The sequence below is a fragment of the Caretta caretta genome, chromosome 7, assembly GCF_965140235.1.
Source record: "Caretta caretta isolate rCarCar2 chromosome 7, rCarCar1.hap1, whole genome shotgun sequence".
NCBI lineage: Eukaryota > Metazoa > Chordata > Testudines > Cheloniidae > Caretta > Caretta caretta.
In genome coordinates this window covers 120,481,400-120,504,134 of record NC_134212.1, presented here as the reverse complement: position 1 = coordinate 120,504,134, position 22,735 = coordinate 120,481,400, and the positions used below count along the sequence as shown (strand labels likewise).

The following is a 22,735-nucleotide window of genomic DNA, read 5'->3' as shown; positions in this document are numbered from 1 at the left end:
CATTCTGCTAAACTGTGGTTTTAAATTAGTTTAATCAGTAAGAGCGAGAAGATAAAATAAGCAAGCTAGCAAGTAAACAAGATAACCCTTCCCCACACAATTTCATGCAGCTTCTCCTGCACCCGGAGCCATCACCTCCTAGTCAATTTCACATGGTGGGGTGGCACACCTATTGCCAAAGGTCCAAGGAGTTATCTGGGAAACTTGGGCAATTTCCTCCTTTGCATTCCTACCGCCACAAATCCTTTCACTTTCCCCTTCCCTGAGTGTTTCATAAAATAAACGTTGGAAAAGGAAGCTCTGCAAGGAATTGTTAGCAGGAGAGAAGAGATGTGACACACATTGCCATGGTGAAAGCACTGAATACAAGGGCGTGCTAGCATTTGGGTTATTAGGCCACGTGTTTCTTGTTAGGAACATGTCTGTGGTGAACATGAACGCTCACTTCCTTTATAAATATAAGTGCATGAAAGGAGGGCTTTGTTCAGAAGCCGGAGGACACGCCCCTGCTGTAGTTTAAAGGCTAATTTACAGCGCCATGGGAATGATGCGTCATTACTTCAGGGTCCCCACTAGTGGGCCCAAAATCTGCATTGCCAGGGAGGCCTCTGAGCTCAGTTTAAGAGTACAGAGTAAAAGCTACCACTCCAGGTGGGAGACCGGAGTTCAACAATTTCCAGGACTAGGAGTGCATGCAGGACTGAGCCAGAAATCCACATTCCAGAGGTCTGAATGATTCCAATCAAGTCCCTAGTATTTTACATTTCCTCCAGTAGCTGCTTCTGAGTTAGAAACCACAACCACCACCATCTGAGTGTCTGAAGTGGCAGCTTATCGATAAGAAGCTGGAATGCAGCTCAGCCAATCTCAGTAGAGAATGTCTTTAGAACTCTTAACTCCAGCATCAAACAGAAGCCTGGCGTTAGTGCTTTAACCATCAGGCTGCACATACCGGACTCCCAGGTTAAAATCCTGGTAAAACCTTTAGTACCAAGCAGGTTTATTATGCAAGGGTCTTTTACAGAAGGCCTTAAAAGAGAGAGGGACACATTTTCAGCTGATGTAAATACACATAAAATCATTGCCTTCTTACACCAGCTAAGATCAGCTGATTGATCCCATGTGCCCTAGATATATAGAGCCCACAGCTATTCATGCAAGGACCTAGGTCGAATTCTTCCCTTCCCACCCCAGTCTGTAACTCCAGAAGTGGCTGCATTTCAGTGATGCCTTGTGTTAGGCGGATAAAATTTCAAAATGGCCAAAGTCTACTTTTGAATTTTTTTTTATTCTTAATGCGTATGTGTGTGTACACACATCCCTCCATAGAAAAAGCTATATTAAGAACATTAAGTTGCACATGTTAGCACTCAAGGGAAGCAATAATGCCAATTTAATATCGCCCAAGTACCCTTAATTCTGTCCCTCGGGTCGATAAATCACATTCTTTACAGGTTAGTCTCTAAGGTGCCACAAGTCCTCCTTGTGCATTGTAAGGAGAGTGGTCACTTTAGATAAGCTATTACCAGCAGGAGAGTGGGTTTGTGGGGGGGGGGGGGTGAGAAAACCTGGATTTGTGCTGGAAATGGCCCAACTTGATTATCATACACATTGTAAGGAGAGTGATCACTTTAGATAAGCTATTACCAGCAGGAGAGTGGGGTGGGGAGAGGTATTTTTTCATGCTTTGCGTGTATAAAAAGATCTTTTACACTTTCCACAGTATGCATCCGATGAAGTGAGCTGTAGCTCACAAAAGCTTATGCTCAAATAAATTGGTTAGTCTCTAAGGTGCCACAAGTACTCCTTTTCTTTTTACAAGTCCTCCTGTTCTTTTTGAGGATACAGACTAACACGGCTGCTACTCTGAAACCATTCTTTACGTGACCACTTTTTCCTCAAGAGAGAACAACATTCAATTTTATCTACATTCCAACATATTCACACAGCATCTATGTTCTATTTCCTTCCCATAATGGACCAGTGGGTCTTTACTAATTTACTCTTAACAATGGTAACTTCTTTACTCTCTGTGGGCCAGTCTGTGAAACCTCATTCCCCACTGCTGAGCAGTCACTCACCTAAGCCATGGTCCCGATGAATTCGGTGGGACTACACAAGTGAGTAACTGCTCAGTGGGAGTCAGGGTTGGTCTGGCCCTATGGGATTTAATTTTTCATTGCTTTGTCTAAAGCAATGCATCAAATATTTTCGACTAGAAGCACCACCATTCCTTGGTGCAGTTCAGGGCAGGAGGTAGTTAATTACAGAGCTAGCTTACCTGAAAATGTAGGGCTCAACCACTCCCTGTTTCTGCTTGGGTGAAGGAACCCCGACTCTATTCTTGCAGGCTCAAAGGCAACACTTCATTTGCCTTTACAATGTGATCATCACAACCACATGGGCTAGAAAATGCATTTTAAAAGAGCTTAAATTCTGCAGAAACAGGTGTCTTTGGCTCTTGTTCTCCCGAAGGCAAGCGTTCCACGCACCAAAGGGGAGTGGATTTTTTCCAAGCTGTGCATGTGGCAATGCGGTGCATAAAATGTTCTCTCACTGCATATATTGAAAGAGCATCTTTGCCCCAGGTAAAAATCTCATTGATATGAGTAATGTGCTGGCTCAACCAGAAAAGTGACCTCCCAAAAGGGGTAAAACAGAAAAACGGGAGAGTCCATTTAAGTGCAAGAAGTGGTAGAGGCAAGAAAGCAAGTGCTCCAACTCTCACAGCTTTGATCTTGGCAGATGGGAAGAGTGTGCCCAGGAATGCTTTTGGAAAACTGCTTTGCTGGCATCAGAACAGCCATTTCAACCAAAGACCGAGAGGGGGAACCCCCTCTCACAAGACTGGATCCAAAAAATGACATGAGACAACATGGTACCAAGCAGCCAGCCAAGAGTAATTCCAGACTGAGTGCCAAACATTAACAACCTCCCCTTTTCTGCACACACAAGCCAAGAGCGTTTCCAAATTAAGGTCCTCTATAAAGTCATCTTGTTATTGCTTGTCCAGGTGGGTTTTGCTGATTCGGTTCATCTCCTGATGGTATTAGCACATAACCCAAGCATCCAGATTTCCATTAAAAAAAAACAACAACGCATCTGTCATAAATATAAAGGGAAGGGTAAACCCCTTTGAAATCCCTCCTGGCCAGGGGAAAGCTCCTCTCACCTGTAAAGGGTTAAGAAGCTAAAGGTAACCTCGCTGGCACCTGACCAAAATGACCAATGAGGAGACAAGATACTTTCAAAAGCTGGGAGGAGGGAGACAAACAAAGGGTTTGTGTCTGTCTGTGTGCTGCTCTTGCCAGAGACAGAACAGGAATGGAGTCTTAGAACTTTTAGTAAGTAATCTAGCTAGGTATGTGTTAGATTATGATTTCTTTAAATGGCTGAGAAAAGAATTGTGCTGAATAGAATAACTATTTCTGTCTGTATATCTTTTTTGTAACTTAAGGTTTTGCCTAGAGGGGTTCTCTATGTTTTTGAATCTAATTACCCTGTAAGATATCTACATCCTGATTTTACAGGGGGGATTTCTTTATTTCTATTTACTTCTATTTTTTATTAAAAGTCTTCTTGTAAAAACTGAATGCTTTTTCATTGTTCTCAGATCCAAGGGTTTGGGTCTGTGGTCACCTATGCAAATTGGTGAGGCTTTTTATCCAACATTTCCCAGGAAAGGGGGGGTGCAAGTGTTGGGAGGATTGTTCATTGTTCTTAAGATCCAAGGGTCTGGGTCTGTAGTCACCTAGGCAAATTGGTGAGGCTTTTTACTAAACCTTGTCCAGGAAGTGGGGTGCAAGGTTTTGGGAAGTATTTTGGGGGGACAGACGCGTCCAAACAGCTCTTCCCCAGTAACCAGTAATTGTTTGGTGGTGGTAGCGGCCATTCCAAGGATAACGGGTGTAATATTTTGTACCTTGGGGAAGTTTTGACCTAAGCTGGTAAAGATAAGCTTAGGAGGTTTTTCATGCAGGTCCCCACATCTGTACCCTAGAGTTCAGAGTGGGGGAGGAACCGTGACATGGTGGCACAGTGGTGGGATTAACCTGAAATCATCTGAGATCCAGTTGAGATTTTTTGAACTAGAAATACAGATTTTAAAAAGGAAATTTTTTTTTCTTTGGAAAGAAAGTCCAGAAAGCAGCTTTGAAACTTTGGCCAAGCAGAGACAAAAGGGGATTATCTTGTGAATTGCAGGTTTTTTTGCCTGGAGGCAGGGTACTTAACTCCTGCAGGGAAATTCACAGTCTTCCAACCCATTGTTTTTTTTTTTTTCTTTTCTTCCTAAAAGTAAATAGGGGGTGTGTGTTCTACCCATTTGCTTTTTCTTTGGGCTGGGTAAGCAGGTTTCCAAGCAGTTGGAGGTTTTTTGCTTTAATTTGGGCCCAGAGCAGAGACAAGGGAATTGTCTTTTTCTGTAGGCTGACAATCACTATCAGAGAATAGGTATTCTATTGCAGCACAGCAAAATTTTACAGCCAAGTTTTGTTTGTTTATTTCTAAACCTCGGGTGTAAAGTTAGTTAAAAACAGAGAGGTTAGAATGACCAAATCCTCAGCTCGACTACAGCTGGAATTAGCCAAATTTCAGGCTGAGGAAAGACAAAGGGAACATGAAAGACAGATAGAACTCATGCGGCTGAAGAAGGAACAAGAAAGGGAGGCAGCGAGAGAAGCAGAACAACACCAAGCGGCTGCTCACAGGAGAGCTATGGAAGCAAGGGACAAAGAACTGGAGGAGAAGGAAAAAGAGAGGAAGTATGTGGAGGAGATGGAGAAGATAAAGGCCCAGCAGAATATACCAACAAACCCTAGCAATCCTTCTCCAGGTACCACTTCCCATCCCAGAAAGTTCCCCACCTACAAGGCAGGTGATGATACTGAGGCCTTCTTAGAAAACTTCGAAAGGGCCTGCCTTGGGTACAACATCTCTACTGACCAATACATGGTAGAGCTGAGGCCGCAGCTCAGTGGACCCTTAGCTGAGGTGGCAGCTGAAATGCCTAAAGAACACATGAACAAGTATGAACTGTTTAAATCCAAGGCAAGAGTCAGAATGGGGATAACACCCGAGCAGTCTCGTCGGAGGTTCAGAGCCCTAAGGTGGAAACCAGACGTGTCATTTACCCGACATGCCTACCACATTGTGAAACATTGGGATGCCTGGATATCGGGAGCAAGTGTTGAATCTCCAGTAAATTTGCCCTTCCTAATGCAAATGGAACAATTCTTAGAGGGTGTTCCTGAGGAAATAGAAAGATACATCCTAGATGGGAAACCCAAAACTGTAATTGAGGCAGGAGAGATTGGAGCCAGATGGGTGGAGGTGGCAGAGAAGAAGAAAACTGGTCGCAGTTGGAGCGGAGACCAGAAGGGACCACCCCAGACCACACCTTATTACCGGGGGCCGCCCAAAGCCCCACCTACCTCCCAAAGAACCCTCCAGACCCCTTATCGTCCCACCACCCCGTTCTCCAGCAACCCTCCTCGCCCCAGTGACCCGTCAGCTGGACGATGTTTTAAGTGTAACGAGCTGGGGCATGTAAAGGCCAACTGCCCCAAGAACCCCAACAGATTACAGTTCATTGCACCGGAATCACACCAGAGGTCCACAGGCCCAGATACCTCCCAGATACCCTTGGAGCGGAGGGAAACTGTGAGTGTGGGTGGGAAGAAGGTCACCGCGTGGAGGGACACCGGAGCACAAGTGTCAGCTATCCATGCTTCCTTAGTGGACCCCAATTTAATCAACCCAGAGATCCAAGTGACGATTCAACCCTTCAAGTCCAACTCTTTCAATTTGCCTACAGCCAAGTTACCTGTCCAGTACAAGGGCTGGTCAGGAATGTGGACTTTTGCAGTCTATGATGATTATCCCATCCCCATGCTGTTGGGGGAGGACTTGGCCAATCATGTGAAGCAGGCCAAGAGGGTGGGAATGGTCACCCGCAGCCAGGCTAAACAAGCCGTGAGGCCTAGCTCTGTTCCGGAAACTTCTATCAGGACCCAGTCAGAGGTGATGGACCCGGACCCCAGGCCAATGTCTGCAACAGCAGTAGTGGATCCAGTCCCAGAGACCCAGACGGAACCAGTCCTAGAACCGGAACCAGCCGAACAACCAACACCAGACCCCGTGTCAGCACTGAATCCAGTACTTGCAACCTCAACACCAGAAGGCCCCACCGAACCTGAACTGGCAGCAGCCGATAACCCTACACAAGAGGCTCAGCCGGAGCCTGAATCCCAACATAGTGCACCAGCGGAGAGCGGTTCACAGTCAACAGAAACAGCTCCATCCCCTATATCGCTTCCAGAGGGACCAAGCCTAGGTCCACAATCCCATGAGGAACTGATGTCCCCAGCATCAAGGGAACAGTTCCAGACCGAACAGGAAGCAGATGAAAGCCTCCAGAGAGCTTGGACGGCGGCACGGAGCAACCCACTGCCTCTCAGCTCTTCTAATCGATCCAGGTTTGTTGTAGAAAGAGGACTTTTATACAAGGAAACTCTTTCTGGTGGACACCAGGAAGACTGGCATCCTCAGAGACAGTTGGTAGTTCCAACTAAATACCGGGCCAAGCTCTTGAGCTTTGCCCATGATCACCCTAGTGGCCATGCTGGGGTGAACAGGACCAAAGACCGTTTGGGGGGGTCATTCCACTGGGAGGGAATGGGCAAGGATGTTTCTACCTATGTACAGTCTTGTGAGGTGTGCCAAAGAGTGGGAAAACCCCAAGACCAGGTCAAAGCCCCTCTACAACCCCTCCCCATCACTGAAGTTCCATTTCAGCGAGTAGCTGTGGATATTCTGGGTCCTTTTCCGAAAAAGACACCCAGAGGAAAGCAGTACATACTGACTTTCATGGATTTTGCCACCCGATGGCCGGAAGCAGTAGCTCTGAGCCACACCAGGGCTAAAAGTGTGTGTCAGGCACTAGCAGACATTTTTGCCAGGGTAGGTTGGCCCTCCGACATCCTCACAGATGCAGGGACTAATTTCCTGGCAGGAACTATGAAAAACCTTTGGGAAGCTCATGGGGTAAATCACTTGGTTGCCACTCCTTACCACCATCAAACAAATGGCATGGTGGAGAAGTTTAATGGAACTTTGGGGGCCATGATACGTAAATTTGTAAATGAGCACTCCAATGATTGGGACCTAGTGTTGCAGCAGTTGCTCTTTGCCTACAGAGCTGTACCACATCCCAGTTTAGGGTTTTCCCCATTTGAACTTGTATATGGCCGTGAGGTTAAGGGGCCATTGCAGTTGGTGAAGCAGCAATGGGAGGGATTTACACCTTCTCCAGGAACTAACATTCTGGACTTTGTAACCAACCTACAAAACACCCTCCGAACCTCTTTAGCCCTTGCTAGAGAAAACTTACAGGATGCTCAAAAAGAGCAAAAAGCCTGGTATGATAAACATGCCAGAGAGCGTTCCTTCAAAGTAGGAGACCAGGTCATGGTCTTAAAGGCGCTCCAGGCCCATAAAATGGAAGCATCGTGGGAAGGGCCATTCACGGTCCAGGAGCGCCTGGGAGCTGTTAATTATCTCATAGCATTCCCCACCTCCAACCGAAAGCCTAAGGTGTACCATATTAATTCTCTAAAGCCCTTTTATTCCAGAGAATTAAAGGTTTGTCAGTTTACAGCCCAGGGAGAAGACGACGCTGAGTGGCCTGAAGGTGTTTACTACGAAGGGAAATGTGCTGGTGGTGTGGAAGAGGTGAACCTCTCCATGACCCTTGGGCGTATGCAGCGACAGCAGATCCAGGAGCTGTGCACTAGCTACGCGCCAACGTTCTCAGCCACCCCAGGACTGACTGAACGGGCATACCACTCCATTGACACAGGTAATGCTCACCCAATTAGGGTCCAACCTTACCGGGTGTCTCCTCAAGCTAAAACTGCTATAGAACGGGAGATCCAGGATATGTTACAGATGGGGTAATCCGCCCCTCTGAAAGTGCATGGGCATCTCCAGTGGTTCTAGTTCCCAAACCAGATGGGGAAATACGTTTTTGCGTGGACTACCGTAAGCTAAATGCTGTAACTCGCCCAGACAACTATCCAATGCCACGCACAGATGAACTATTAGAGAAACTGGGACGGGCCCAGTTCATCTCTACCTTGGACTTAACCAAGGGGTACTGGCAGGTACCGCTAGACGAATCTGCCAAGGAAAGGTCAGCCTTCATCACACATCTCGGGCTGTATGAATTTAATGTACTCCCTTTCGGGCTGCGAAATGCACCCGCCACTTTCCAAAGACTTGTAGATGGTCTCCTAGCGGGATTAGGAGAATATGCAGTCGCCTACCTTGACGATGTGGCCATATTTTCGGATTCCTGGGCAGACCACCTGGAACATCTACAAAAAGTCCTTGAGCGCATAAGGGAGGCAGGACTAACTGTTAAGGCTAAGAAGTGTCAAATAGGCCTAAACAGAGTGACTTACCTTGGACACCAGGTGGGTCAAGGAACTATCAGCCCCCTACAGGCCAAAGTGGATGCTATCCAAAAGTGGCCTGTCCCAAAGTCAAAGAAACAGGTTCAATCCTTCTTAGGCTTGGCCGGTTATTACAGACGATTTGTACCGCACTACAGCCAAATCGCTGCCCCACTGACAGACCTAACCAAAAAGAAACAGCCAAATGCTGTTCAGTGGACCGGAAAGTGTCAGAAGGCCTTTAACAAGCTTAAAGCGACACTCATGTCTGACCCTGTACTAAGGGCCCCAGACTTTGACAAACCGTTCCTAGTAACCACAGATGCGTCCGAGCGTGGTGTGGGAGCAGTTTTAATGCAGAAAGGACCTGATCAAGAATTCCACCCTGTAGTGTTTCTCAGCAAAAAACTGTCTGAGAGGGAAAGCAACTGGTCAGTCACTGAAAAAGAATGTTATGCCATTGTCTACGCTCTGGAAAAGCTACGCCCATATGTTTGGGGACGGCGTTTCCACCTGCAAACCGACCATGCTGCACTGAAGTGGCTTCACACCGTCAAAGAAACTAACAAAAAACTTCTTTGGTGGAGTTTAGCTCTCCAAGATTTTGATTTCGACATCCAACACATCTCAGGAGCTTCTAACAAAGTGGCTGATGCACTCTCCCGTGAAAGTTTCCCAGAATCAACTAGTTAAAATCGTCCTTGAGATGTGGAAAATATTGTTAGTCTTTATGTACTTGGTAGTATATTTAGAGATGCATGTGTCTTATTAACTCTGTTTTCCTAGAGCTCCAGGAAGAAATCCCAGCCAGTGTTTCACCCTAGCTGAGATTTGGGGGGCGTGTCATAAATATAAAGGGAAGGGTAAACCCCTTTGAAATCCCTCCTGGCCAGGGGAAAGCTCCTCTCACCTGTAAAGGGTTAAGAAGCTAAAGGTAACCTCGCTGGCACCTGACCAAAATGACCAATGAGGAGACAAGATACTTTCAAAAGCTGGGAGGAGGGAGACAAACAAAGGGTTTGTGTCTGTCTGTGTGCTGCTCTTGCCAGAGACAGAACAGGAATGGAGTCTTAGAACTTTTAGTAAGTAATCTAGCTAGGTATGTGTTAGATTATGATTTCTTTAAATGGCTGAGAAAAGAATTGTGCTGAATAGAATAACTATTTCTGTCTGTATATCTTTTTTGTAACTTAAGGTTTTGCCTAGAGGGGTTCTCTATGTTTTTGAATCTAATTACCCTGTAAGATATCTACATCCTGATTTTACAGGGGGGATTTCTTTATTTCTATTTACTTCTATTTTTTATTAAAAGTCTTCTTGTAAAAACTGAATGCTTTTTCATTGTTCTCAGATCCAAGGGTTTGGGTCTGTGGTCACCTATGCAAATTGGTGAGGCTTTTTATCCAACATTTCCCAGGAAAGGGGGGGTGCAAGTGTTGGGAGGATTGTTCATTGTTCTTAAGATCCAAGGGTCTGGGTCTGTAGTCACCTAGGCAAATTGGTGAGGCTTTTTACTAAACCTTGTCCAGGAAGTGGGGTGCAAGGTTTTGGGAAGTATTTTGGGGGGACAGACGCGTCCAAACAGCTCTTCCCCAGTAACCAGTAATTGTTTGGTGGTGGTAGCGGCCATTCCAAGGATAACGGGTGTAATATTTTGTACCTTGGGGAAGTTTTGACCTAAGCTGGTAAAGATAAGCTTAGGAGGTTTTTCATGCAGGTCCCCACATCTGTACCCTAGAGTTCAGAGTGGGGGAGGAACCGTGACAGCATCATTACCAAAAAAACAACCCATGTTTTTCCTACAGCCTTGCTCTTTAGCATTTTAAAGGAGATTTACTTACTGTCAAGTGAGCCAGCTCCAAAGTGAAAGCCCTTCTAGTAGGTCCCTGTGGAAGCGGCATTTTCTATTTCCAGATCACCTCTGGGAACAAGTACTTTGCCTGCTAAAGATCTCAAGGGGCTTTACATACATTCATTAAGGTTCATATTATTACCTCTGTGCTGTAGAGAAGAGACATTTGTCCATCCTCTCCCGCCTCTCGCTGCCTCCAGAAATGCAGCTAGCTCTGGCATGGAATTCTGCATAACGTAAGAACGGCCCTGCCGGGTCAGATCAAAGGTCCATCTAGCCCAGTATCCTGTCTTCCGACAGTGGCCGATGCCAGGTGCCCCAGAGGGAATGAACAGAACAGGGAATCATCAAGTGATCCATCCTCTGTAGCTCATTCCCAGCTTCTAGCAAACGGAGGCTAGGGACACCATCCCCGCCCATTCTGGCAAATAGCCATTGATGGACCTGTCCTCCAAGAATTTATCTAGTTCTTTTTTGAACCCTATTATGGTCTTGGCTTTCACAACATCCTCTAGCAAGGAGTTCCACAGGTTGACTGTGATTTGTGTGAAGAAATACTTTCATTTGTTTTAAACCTGCTGCCTATTAATTTCGTTTGGTGACCGCTAGTTCTTGTGTTATGAGAAGTAGTAAACAACAGTTCCTTGTTTACTTTCTCCACACCAGTCATGATTTTATAGACCTCAATCATATCTTCCCTTAGCCATTTCTTTTCCAAGCTGAAAACATAAAGAGAACTGAAGAAGAAGAACCGCAAGTTAAGAGGGGGAAGTTAGTTAGGCACAATACAGTTACCATAGATGGAAATTAGTCAGGGCACAGATTGTTACGAAGAGTCATGCAGCATACAATCCACAGGCCCAGAGCCACAGCTGTATTCAATGTAAGTTAGGAAATACCATTGTGGCTCTCGACCTATAGTGACCAGTTATAATCAGCTTTTAAATCCCAGCTCCTTTGACTGGCCACCCAAATCCGATCACAGGTTTGTTGCAGTCACAAACACACATGCAGGTGAGGAAATCCCTCAGCAGACTCCTTTCTCATTGATCATCCCCCACTTTTAAAGTTGTTTAATGCTTATGAATAGGGCCAAATTAACACCCAGAGAGACAGAAGGTCTAAGAGGGGTGGATGATTTTATGCCATTGCATGCTAGTTGTTTCACCAAAGGCACCTTCCTGTCCTAAACAGCTTACACAAGCTAGAAAAGCTTAGTCGGGGGGATTGGTAAATTTCAGCAAGCAGCAGGAGAAAAGGGAGGGAAGGAGGTAGAGAACAGAGGTAAGGGGAGCAGAAAGCATGAATGGATACTGAGCAACAACGCAGGAAAGATCCACCCTGATCTTTTATAGGGAGGAAGAGTGATGCTCTGGCTGGACTTTTTTGACATCAGAGACTTAGGAAGTTACACTTCAGAGAAATTATGTAGACAGGTGACTGGCCATGTCCATTAGTTAAACAGGGGTCATTCAAACAGTGCTCAGCTGTTCCCTTGCGTGCTGGGCACTGGGGGAGGGGGAGACAGTGCATAGCTTATTCTCAAAGCCAAATAATAAGCACTGTGCTCGGGCTAGGAAGTCTTGAGATCCAAAGCTTAAGTAAGTCAACAGGAGCCCTCCTATGGGCCTTGGATCAGGCCCTTCAAGGGCTAAATATTAGATCACCGTGTCCCCTTCTTTTCTGTAGTTCCAGGGTTCACCCTCACTTTAAACTGGCAGTAACTGCAGGGGAAAGACAGTAAGCAGGAGAGACATTAATTTAGAAGAGCCTGCCGGGCACGGGGTCCCAACAAGAAAGCACAGGAGTGCGAGAGCGAAGAGCCTCTCTTTCCTATTCCACAACGATCACTAGGGATGGGGGCCATGAAGGGAGTAGAGTGGGCAGTATTGAGCATCATGGCGTCAAATTTTAGGTATCTAGGGGGGAAAAAAAGCACAGGAACAACACAGTGATCCACAAAGCCTGAGCTGGGAGCCCAGGCTCCCTACGCTGTGAGTGGGGAGAGAGAGGCACCTTAGGCTGAGATCCACAAAAGCCAGCACGCTAGGCAGGGAGCTGCCCTGGGAGATACGTAGGAGAGGGGTGTGTCCTAAGCTCGGACCCTCTCTTCAGACAGGTGCCTAACTCCCGGCTTCAGGGAGGTGCCTCTCTCTGCTTGTGGATCCATGCACGGGAACCAGCGCCTGGAGTCCAATAGCTTAGATGCCTCAGGTGTTTCTTGCAGGAACGAGTTAGTGGACTGCCTCGCTCCACATAAAATAGTCAGCAGGCTGGTTTATAACTCCTGGTCCAGTAGCTGGAGCACTTTGCTGGGATGTAGGAGACCCAGGTTCAACTCCCCCCCTCTCTACCAGAGGGGGAGAAAGATTTAAACAGGGGTTCTCCTACACCTCTCAGGAGAGTCCTCCTATGACCGGGCTATTCTGATGTGGGGCTTCTTCAGTCTCTAATGAAAGAGTGATTGGAGCAAGGGGACCGGACTGAGGGTCTCCCAACTCCCAGGTGGATGTCCAGACCACTGGTCTGCAGCATCTCTCTGTAGCTCAATGACGAGTTAAGTATTTATCCACATTGGGACAGAAAATGATTTTGCACTGAATGGGACCTACTCCCCTCTGAGCACACCTATCAGGTCTGGCTCAGCACAATGTAGGCAGCCGAATGCCATACCTATCTTCCCCTGGTTCGTTAACCACTATGGGACTTACGTGGGAGATAGGCGTCTGGGCACCTCGAGGAAAGCAGCAATGTACACACCCAGAGGCAGAACCACAGGCCTGTAGGGAACTTGAAAATCTAGGTGCGGAGTGAATTTAGGCTCCTACCGGGTTTGGTAGGAGTCCCGTGGATTGCAGCAGAGCCATAACTTGGACGTAAAGGCCTCAGTATCTTTGCGGATCTGGGCCAGAGCTCCCCTACTTCTTTGGTCCCCAATGCCCACTGGCAGGTCATGTGCAAAGTCAGCAGTTTTGAAAGCGGGTCACTTCCACATTAACTGAGAAGAGGCCTCATTAGGCCTGATTCTTCACACCCTTGCACAAGGTGCAATGGGCTGCCAAATCAGCATTTCTGGCCTGGAGGCATTTTACACCTGATTTGCACAGATGTAAGTGACAATTGAAGGTGCATGGCACGCGAGAATCAGGCCCCACATCTATAACGGCTGGATTGTCACAGCAATGAGCCCATAGACCCCTGGCAACAGGCAAAGGCTTGTAAAATCGCCCCTTTGAAGCCTGGTGCGCTCTGGCCTCTTAAGAACAATATGGGGCAAGCTGCAGGTGCACAAATCCCCTCCCCACCAAATGGCTTATTTGGGGATCAGCCTCTGCTCTCCATGTGTCATTTTGAAAATTAAAACCAGGAGATTGCTGCCAAGCAGTCATACTTTCCAGTTTAGCTTTTAATTGCTGGGTGGAGCAGGAAGGTGACGATTCCAGTTTACAGAGTAGCAGCCGTGTTAGTCTGTATCCGCAAAAAGAAAAGGAGGACTTGTGGCACCTTAGAGACTAACAAATTTATTTGAGCATAAGCTTTCATGAGCTACAGCTCACTTCATCGGATGCATGCAGTGGAAAATACAGTGGGGAGATTTATATACACAGAGAACATGAAACAATGGGTGTTACCATACACACTGTAACAAGAGTGATCAGGTAAGGTGAGCTATTATCAGCAGGAGAGCCGGGGGGGAAAAAACCTTTGTAGTGATAATCAAGGTGGGCCATTTCCAGCAGTTGACAAGAACATATGAGGAACAGTGCGGGGGGAGGGAGGGAATAAACATGGGGAAATAGTTTTACTTTGTGTAATGACCCATCCACTCCCAGTCTTTATTCAAGCCTAAGTTAATTGTATCCAGTGTGCAAATTAATTCCAATGCAGCAGTCTCTCATTGGAGTCTGTTTTTGAATTTTTGTTGTTGAAGAATTGCCACTTTTAGGTCTGTAATCGAATGACCAAAGAGATTGAAGTGTTCTCCAACTGGTTTTTGAATGTTTTAATTCTTGACGTCTGATTCCAGTTTAGGGAGTTGTAGGTAAGGAGTGAGAGCGTCCTGGGTGTAATGTGGGTGGGGATGCTGCTGCTGTGCCCAACGCCAGAGGTGCCATTTCAGCTGTGTAAGCAAATCTTTCTGCCCACTCATTCCTCCAGCGGAAGAAGCAGGATGGGAGGCAGGTAGCCAAGAATAGGGCAACATGCAAAGCGAGAGCCAGCCCAGAGGTACAGCTGGGAGAGCGATTTATTTTTTGATGCAGACATTTTAGTATTCCGGGCACAACACTAAATTAACTAAGCCGCTGCCAGATGAACTAGAACAGACCCTGAGCTGCAAACACAAACCTGCCCTGAAATCACCCTCTTGAGGCAAAGGATTCAGCAAAGCAAATGGCTTTTAAACAGCCTCCTGAAGGCCAATGGACACACAGGCTCTGTTGGACCAAGAGGGGAAGCAAGCACCAGAGGCGAGGGCTCTCGCCTGAGAGCACCCAGCCAACAGACATTCAAGTCCAGGGACTGTAAGAGCGCATCTGTTGATCTCTAGTGCTGTGCTGGTGCCTACGGAGAGCTGTGACCCAAAGCAGGGAAAGCTGTATGATTTAAAGGGGACACATGGAAAGCAGAATGCTGGAATAATAAAGGCAAGAGGCTGCCCCCAGATAAGCCATTTTAAGGGGTGTGTTTTTGTGCACAAGCAACTTGCCCAAAATTACTCCTCCTTATGCGTTATGCATGTTCAAATCCCACAGTGCTTACTCTTACACACTTACTGCGGAAGTGAAGAAACAGATTGATAGAGCCAGAAGAGTTCCCAGAAGTCACCTACTACAGGACAGGCCTAACAAAGAAAATAACAGAACGCCACTAGCCATCCCCTTCAGCCCCCATCTAAAACCCCTCCAACGCATTATTAGGGATCTACAACCTATCCCTAGGATGTCCCGTCACTCTCACAAATCTTGGGAGACAGGCGAGTCCTTGCCTACAGACAGCCCCCCAACCTGAAGCAAATACTCACCAGCAACCACATACCACACAACAGAACCACTAACCCAGGAACCTATCCTTGCAACAAAGCCCGTTGCCAACTGTGTCCACATATCTATTCAGGGGACACCATCACAGGGCCTAATAACATCAGCTACATTATCAGAGGCTCGTTCACCTGCACATCCACCAATGTGATATATGCCATCATGTGCCAGCAATGCCCCTCTGCCATGTATATTGGTCAAACTGGACAGTCTCTACGTAAAAGAATAAATGGACACAAATCAGATGTCAAGAATTATAACATTCATAAACCAGTCGGAGAACACTTCAATCTCTCTGGTCACTCGATCTCAGACCTAAAGGTTGCAATATTAAAACAAAAAAACTTCAAATCCAGACTCCAGCGAAAGACTGTTGAATTGGAATTCATTTGCAAATTGGATACAATTAACTCAGGCTTGAATAGAGACTGGGAGTGGCTAAGTCATTATGCAAGGTAACCTATTTCCCCTTGTTTTTTCCTACCCCCTCCCCCCCCGAGACGTTCCTGTTAAACCCTGGATTTGTGCTGGAAATGGCCCACTTTGATTATCATACACATTGTAAGGAGAGTGGTCACTTTAGATAAGCTATTACCAGCAGGAGGGTGGGGTGGGAGGAGGTATTTTTTCATGGTTTGTGTGTATATAAGAAGATCTTCTACACTTTCCACAGTATGCATCCGATGAAGTGAGCTGTAGCTCACGAAAGCTCATGCTCAAATAAATTGGTTAGTCTCTAAGGTGCCACAAGTCCTCCTTTTCTTTTTGCGGATACAGACTAACATGGCTGTTACTCTGAAACCAGTCCTGGATCAGCGGAGCCAGTCATGAGCAGTAGGGAGTGCAGGACAGGAAGCTATATCACTGGAAGTATTAGTAATGCTTGTGTGGAGGTCACCCACCTGTTGAACCAGCACCTCTTCCCCATGGACATTCCTCTCATGAGTGAGGTCCTTTTGGGATGGGACACAGGAGCTACAAACAGAGGGGCTGGTTTCACAGCAGCTTAGCAAACTGGTTCTGCGTTATGGCAGCTGCTGTCTTGTGCTGCAAAATCTAAGCTTTCCTTTAAAGCCCAAATTAGGGTCCCGATTGTCAGAGCTGCTGAACATCCACCCCTGCTGTTGACTTCATTTGGAACTGAAAGTCTCAGCAGCGTTGAAAGCCCGGTCTTAAGGCCCAGATCCTCGAAGGGATTTAGGTACTTTAATCAGTAGGACTTAGGTGCGTACGGGCTCGTCTTCACATAGAGCACTACAGCGGTGCAGCAACGCGGGTGCAGTTGTGTTACTGCAGCGCTTAGGGGAAGCCACTTCTATGCTGACAGGACAGCTTCTCCCATGGGCGTAGTTAATCCACCTCCCCGAGGGGCGAGAGCTATGTCGATGGGAGACGCTCGCTCATCCACACAGGGGGTTAGGTCCGTATAACTACGACGCTCAGGGGTGTGGATTTTTCACACTCCTGAGCGACACAGTTATACTGATACAGGTTTGTAGTGTAGACCTGGCCTAAGTATCTTTGAGGATCTGGGCCCAAGTCTCTTGTGTTTAGTTTTTCCTCTGTTATAATTTAACTAGCATTACAAGAGGCAGCATGCCCTATCCCCTACAGTTGTGAAGACAGCCTTCAAAATATGAACCAAAAGTGTTAAACATAGGGAAGTCTGCTTGAGTGTGCAGACAGCCTGAAACAGCAGCTCAGGAACGTGCAAACTGCCCTTGTTCATTATATAAGGGGTTGTTAACTCCGAGTTCTAGTGATGGCGGATTAAACTACTGCATTGCCACTCAAAGCGTGGAAGAAAGTCCAGAGGCAGTTATATGAGGAAGATCTACCTACAGGATTCTTGCTAAAGGGGTAGAGCTTGTTTTGTGAGCACACCTTGGAATAATACCACTGATTTCTTCCTTCTCCCACCTTACCCCGCAATTCGATCCCTGTTTACAAGCGTTCCAAACACTTTTACTCAAGCACATGGGTTTGATCTGGTGGCAAGAGCACAAGACGAGGATCCAGGAATCCCCAGTGGCTGATCCCAATGCTGACACTGACTCACTCTCTGACCTTGGACAAATCATTCACTTCTCTGTGGTGCTCATAGTTATTGAGTTTATTACCCACCTGGGAATATTGTGAGGGTTAGTTAAGTGCTTTGAAGATGAAACACACTAAGTCCCATATGTTAAAGAAGGTGGAGTTCAAGGTTCCATTCCCTGTTTTCATGATCCGTTTCCACTCAAGTATTGGAGAAGCTGCTCTCAAACATTGCAAGGAGCTAAAGGAAAATCTGGACCAGTCATTTGTAAATCAAAGAGTTCATACCAGTGGACAGTGTTTCAATAGTAACAGCTGCAATAATGCAGTGCTTCACTGGCATCTGACATTAAAGCAGTCCCAAGATCATTCAAAACAAGCTGTGGTGGGTGGGTGCACATACAAAGTGCTGCTCCATCTGATAGATCAGTGGCCCTGTGTTTACCTTCATGCTCTCAATAAGTCAGTGCAAACAGCTGTCATGACAGAGTGGCTGAAGAAGACACTCCAGACAGTTTCTGTCTACACTACTTTTATAGAGACAGCACTAGCATTTTTACGGCAGGCTGTCTAACACACCCCAGAGTGAACGCAGATAGCCTAGTGGTAAGAATGCCAGTAAATACCAGGTTTCAGAGTAACAGCCGTGTTAGTCTGTATTCGCAAAAAGAAAAGGAGGACTTGTAGCACCTTAGAGACTAACCAATTTATTTGAGCATGAGCTTTCGTGAGCTACAGCTCACTTCATCAGATGTATACCGTGGAAACTGCAGCAGACTTTATATACACACAGAGATCATGAAACAATACGTCCTCCCACCCCACTGTCCTGCTGGTAATAGCTTATCTAAAGTGATCATCAGGTGGGCCATTTCCAGCACAAATCCAGGTTTTCTCACCCTCCACCCCCCCACACAAATTCACTCTCCTGCTGGTGCTAGCCCATCCAAAGTGACAACTCTTTACATAATCAAGTCGGGCTATTTCCTGCATAGATCCAGGTTTTCTCACATCCCCCCCACCCCCATACACACACAAACTCACTCTCCTGCTGGTAATAGCTCATCTAAACTGACCACTCTCCAAGTAAATACCAGAGTCCTGTTTACACTAGAACTTCCACAATTACTACCACCAGGGAAGCAACACCAGTGGAAGATTCCAGACCCAATGCTAGTGTAGGAAAGTCCACTGGAGTCCCGACTCTCCTTGGTCACTGGTTTTACCACGAGTGACTTCCAGTGGAGCTCTTCCTGATTTGCACCGGTACGAGAGGCAAATCGGAACCAGGCTATTTTAGGAAGAGATAAACACACATACAAGAGAAATAGTAACGTTTTTATAAAAATGCAGCCCTCACTTGTCAACATTTACGTTAGGTTCAGTTTGGCTGTGTTAGCATTAAAACCCAAGGCAGCCATGTGTCATTTTAAGCCAGAGATGAAGCTTGTGTAACATGCATTCCACACTGGTTATTTCACGAACAACATCTGTAAGCTAAGTTTCAGAGTAGAAGCCGTGTTAGTCTGTATCTGCAAAAAGAAGAGGAGTACTTGTGGCACCTTAGAGACTAACAAATTTATTTGAGCATAAGCTTTCTTGAGCTACAGCTCACTTCATCGGATGCATGCAGTAGAAAATACAGTGGGGAGATTTTATATACACAGAGAACATGAAACAATGGTTCCCCCCTCGTCCCCCCGCTGGTAATAGCTCACCTTACCTGATCACTCTTGTTACAATGTGTATGATAACACCCATTGTTTCATGTTCTCTGTGTATATAAAATCTCCCCACTGTATTTTCTACTGCATGCATCTGATGAAGTGAGCTGTAGCTCAAGAAAGCTTATGCTCAAATAAATTTGTCAGTCTCTAAGGTGCCACAAGTCCTCCTTTTCTATCTGTAAGCTAAGGATCCCTTGTATCTTTGGTGCAGAAGAAGAGGGGCAGATGATTAGGTTTTCTATGCTGGGGCCTTTACTGTGCAAAGACTTACAGGAGTTCTTCACTTTATGCACTCTGAGTCTGTCCGGGTGATATCAGTGGGTGGGAGTACTCACATGCATGCTTAACTTTAAACACTGTGTTTAACTTTTGACCCTGTGGCTCAAAGGAGAAAAGACCCCCAGGCCAGGCTACCCTGGAAACTTTTGTTGTTAGTGATGTGATTTTTTTTTTTTTTTTTAAAAAGAAGTTTCAGCAGAGGCAAAAACCCTAGTGTGAACAAGTATAGCTACACCAGGAAACCTTTTCCAGTGTGTAGGCCTTTCAGGGAGTATCTGAGGATTAAGAAATGTCCAGAAACTGGTTTCAGAGTAGCAGCCCTGTTACTCTGTATCCACAAAAAGAACAGGAGTACATGCGGCACCTTACAGCCTAACATTTATGAGAGCAGCCTCTCACAGTTTGTATGGTAACTTCCAACTTATCTGTGTGTGTGTGTGTGTGTGTATATATATATATTACTAAGTGTTCCATTCTATGCATCCGATGAATGCTGCTCACAAAAGCTTATGCACTAATAAATTTGTTAGTCTCAAAGGTGCCAAAAGTCCTCCTGTTCTTTTTACAGAAACTGGTGTTATTTTTTAAAAGAAGGAAGTCTCCACTAAGCTAGGGTTTCTCCCCCATCTTATTCTCATTCTCTGTCCCCACCTCAGACAAGCAATTCACTCCTTGCTTTCAAAGAGAATGACACAATGCAGGCATGTCAACAGATGCGGAAGGAAAATCTATGCAAACGCAGGCTGGTGTTGAAAACTTCGGTTACAACGTCGGGATGTGCCAGCGATCAGTGGCCCTGCAGGGGATCATTCGCGGGCCTGTTTACCCCACGTGAAAGAACAGCTCGGGCTCGGGCCAGCAAACAGAACAGGGATTGTGCCGCTCCGAATTGTGCAGCTCTTTTTGACACAGACCCTCGCACCATGGGACAGCGTCAGGCAAGCCAGCGCAGCCAGCTTCCCCACTCTCCGTCCACCCCCCAGGCTCCGGAACCCCCCTACTCTGCCGGGACGAGGCGCACGCCGACTTAACCCCCCCGGAGCCCGGCCGCGCTCCTGCCGCTCGGGTGCGGGGGCAAAGGGGGCTGTTCGCTGGCCCGCAGCCCGGCGAGCTCCAGGGCAGAAGGAGCGTTAGAAGGAAAGGAACTCACTCCGCATCCCCGAAGATGGAGGACGAGCGGGACCCCTGCCTCCCCCGCACCCAGAGCCGGCGGCCGGCTCTTGACTTACTGCGCCGGGGCGCCTTTGCAAGCGGCGGCTCCCTCTCGCTCCGCTTGGTGAACGTGCACACGGGTGCTCACGGAGCCACCCGCCGAGGCGCCGGACAAAGGCTTCCCAGGGCGTCTTCCTTTCTTCCGAGCCTCATGCTCCCCGTTTTCACCGCGGGGCTAGCAGCGCCGGCTTTGCTCGCTTTCGGTCTTACTCATTTCCTGGATGTCAGCGTTACTCCGCGAAACGCTTCCCTCCATCTAAGAACAAGCCACCGGGCTCCACTTTCTGCCTCCTGGGACCTTCTTAAGGAGGACGGTCAGAAAAAGAGGGGTGGGGGAGAAGCCTCATGAGGCAGCTCCTAGATGTCCTGTACAACAAAGACCGCCGCGACGGGTCCAAGCCTTTGAGAGCCGTGTAAACCCGAACCGCTTGCTGAAGCGGCGTGCCACAAAATCCGGAGGTTCCCGGGCGGAGGGAAGTCGCCCTTAAACCCTGCCTGTTGCGCAATACATGATTACAGGGCTAAGCAGCAACTTTCCCGGGTTTGTTGCTTGCAGCTTGTTGTAATGAAGCGAGATTTCCATCCAACGGGCTTCTCCATTGTCGCCACTTCGGTCACCCAGAAGCGGCCCTTCTCTGCCCACGCGGGGAACGTGCAAAGTTATTGGTAACCTCTCCCCCAGCTTCCCCCATGCGTCCTGCACATGGCTTTGCAGTGAGGGGCTTTTCCCTACCACAAAGGCAAGGAGGCGCATTTGTTTTACTTTTCACGTGAGTACTGTTGTAGCTGGGGCACCTACAGCAGTTGTGGCCAGCTGAGGACTGAAAAGAAAGTTAAAACCTGAGGATAAAACAATCTAATTAACGCTTAGTTCCCCCCTCCCCCGGGAAAGGCTGCACAAACATCAGCTCATTAATTCTCCACAAAGCCCTTGTCAGGGAGAGAAATAGTTATTATCCTCACAGTACAGGAAGGGCAGAAAAAGTTTAAGTGACTTGCCCACAGTTACATAGCGGAAATCAGTGGCAGAGCTGGGGTTAGAATTAAGGTATTGTTGACTCCCAGCCCTGTCCTCCTTCCACAATTAAAATGCTGCTCCCCAATTAAAGATCTAATTGACAATTAACAATTACAAGCTAAACAGCTATCACCTCCCAAATGAAACACAGGAAAAATGTGATTTTCTGGAGCTGCATAACATCTGAACTCAGTGGGACAAGCAGGATTGCCTTATTTCTGATTCTGATGGGTCAGCAGGACATTTAAAGCAGGGCTGAAATCCCTTTGGGGTCCCTGCAATGTCATCTTGTCACAGCATGGTGACAATTGCATTGTAATATGGTAACCCACTGGCAAAGCATCCTGTTACCCTTTCCCAGGGGGCTTGTCTACACATAGAACTGCCTACTACTGCTCCTAGAATTGCTTTTTCAGCTCATGTGGTCACTATTCAGTAGTGTGGATGGTGCCAGGTTAGAAACCTGTTTATCACCCATGCATCCACTGAAGTGAGCTGTAGCTCATGAAAGCTTATGCTCAAATAAATTGGTTAGTCTCTAAGGTGGCACAAGTCCTCCTTTTCTTTTATCACCCATGTTTGGTATTGCACCTAGGATGACCAGATAGCAAGTGTGAAAAATGAGGATGGGGTTGGGGGGGTAATAGGAGCCCATACAAAAAAAAGGCCCAAATATCGGGACTGTCCCTATAAAATCAGGACATCTGGTCCACCCTAATTGCACCAGAACTATGCAATGTCAAAAACGACACAATACAAATGTGATAGGACACCTTTGTCTTGAAGCCTTCTGTTTGATAAGTGTTGACCTGGGATGTTGTGTCAGTCTGTTATTTAAATTGCCTGACTTTTGTTAGATTAGGTAACCACATTAACCTTACTGACAGGCTTTGTGTATGTGGTTGTCTGACTCCGTTGGGGCTTATTGGCAATTTGTGTGTTGTTCCTACAATCCTTTCTTATTATATGGTAATTTGTGACAATTATTTATTGGTAACAACAGACACTGGAATCTCACCACTGCTACTTTGCAACATTCAGCCTGTCTTAGTGCATCCTTTATTTCCCTGGGTCTTGTCAAATGGGCTTTTGTCACCTTTTGTTAAGGAGCAAGTTAC

General features: G+C 46.8%; 1 protein-coding gene across 1 annotated transcript in view; it reads right to left on the bottom strand.

Annotated features, from left to right (window-relative positions):
- ITPRIP (inositol 1,4,5-trisphosphate receptor interacting protein) overlaps positions 1-21,346 on the bottom strand; it is a 38,368-nt gene extending 17,022 nt beyond the window's left edge. Inside the window, exon 1 of the mRNA XM_048856276.2 lies at positions 20,617-21,346. The gene's annotated coding sequence lies outside the window, so the exon portion shown is untranslated. The remainder of the gene's footprint in view (positions 1-20,616) is intronic.
- Positions 21,347-22,735: the final 1,389 nt, after the last annotated feature.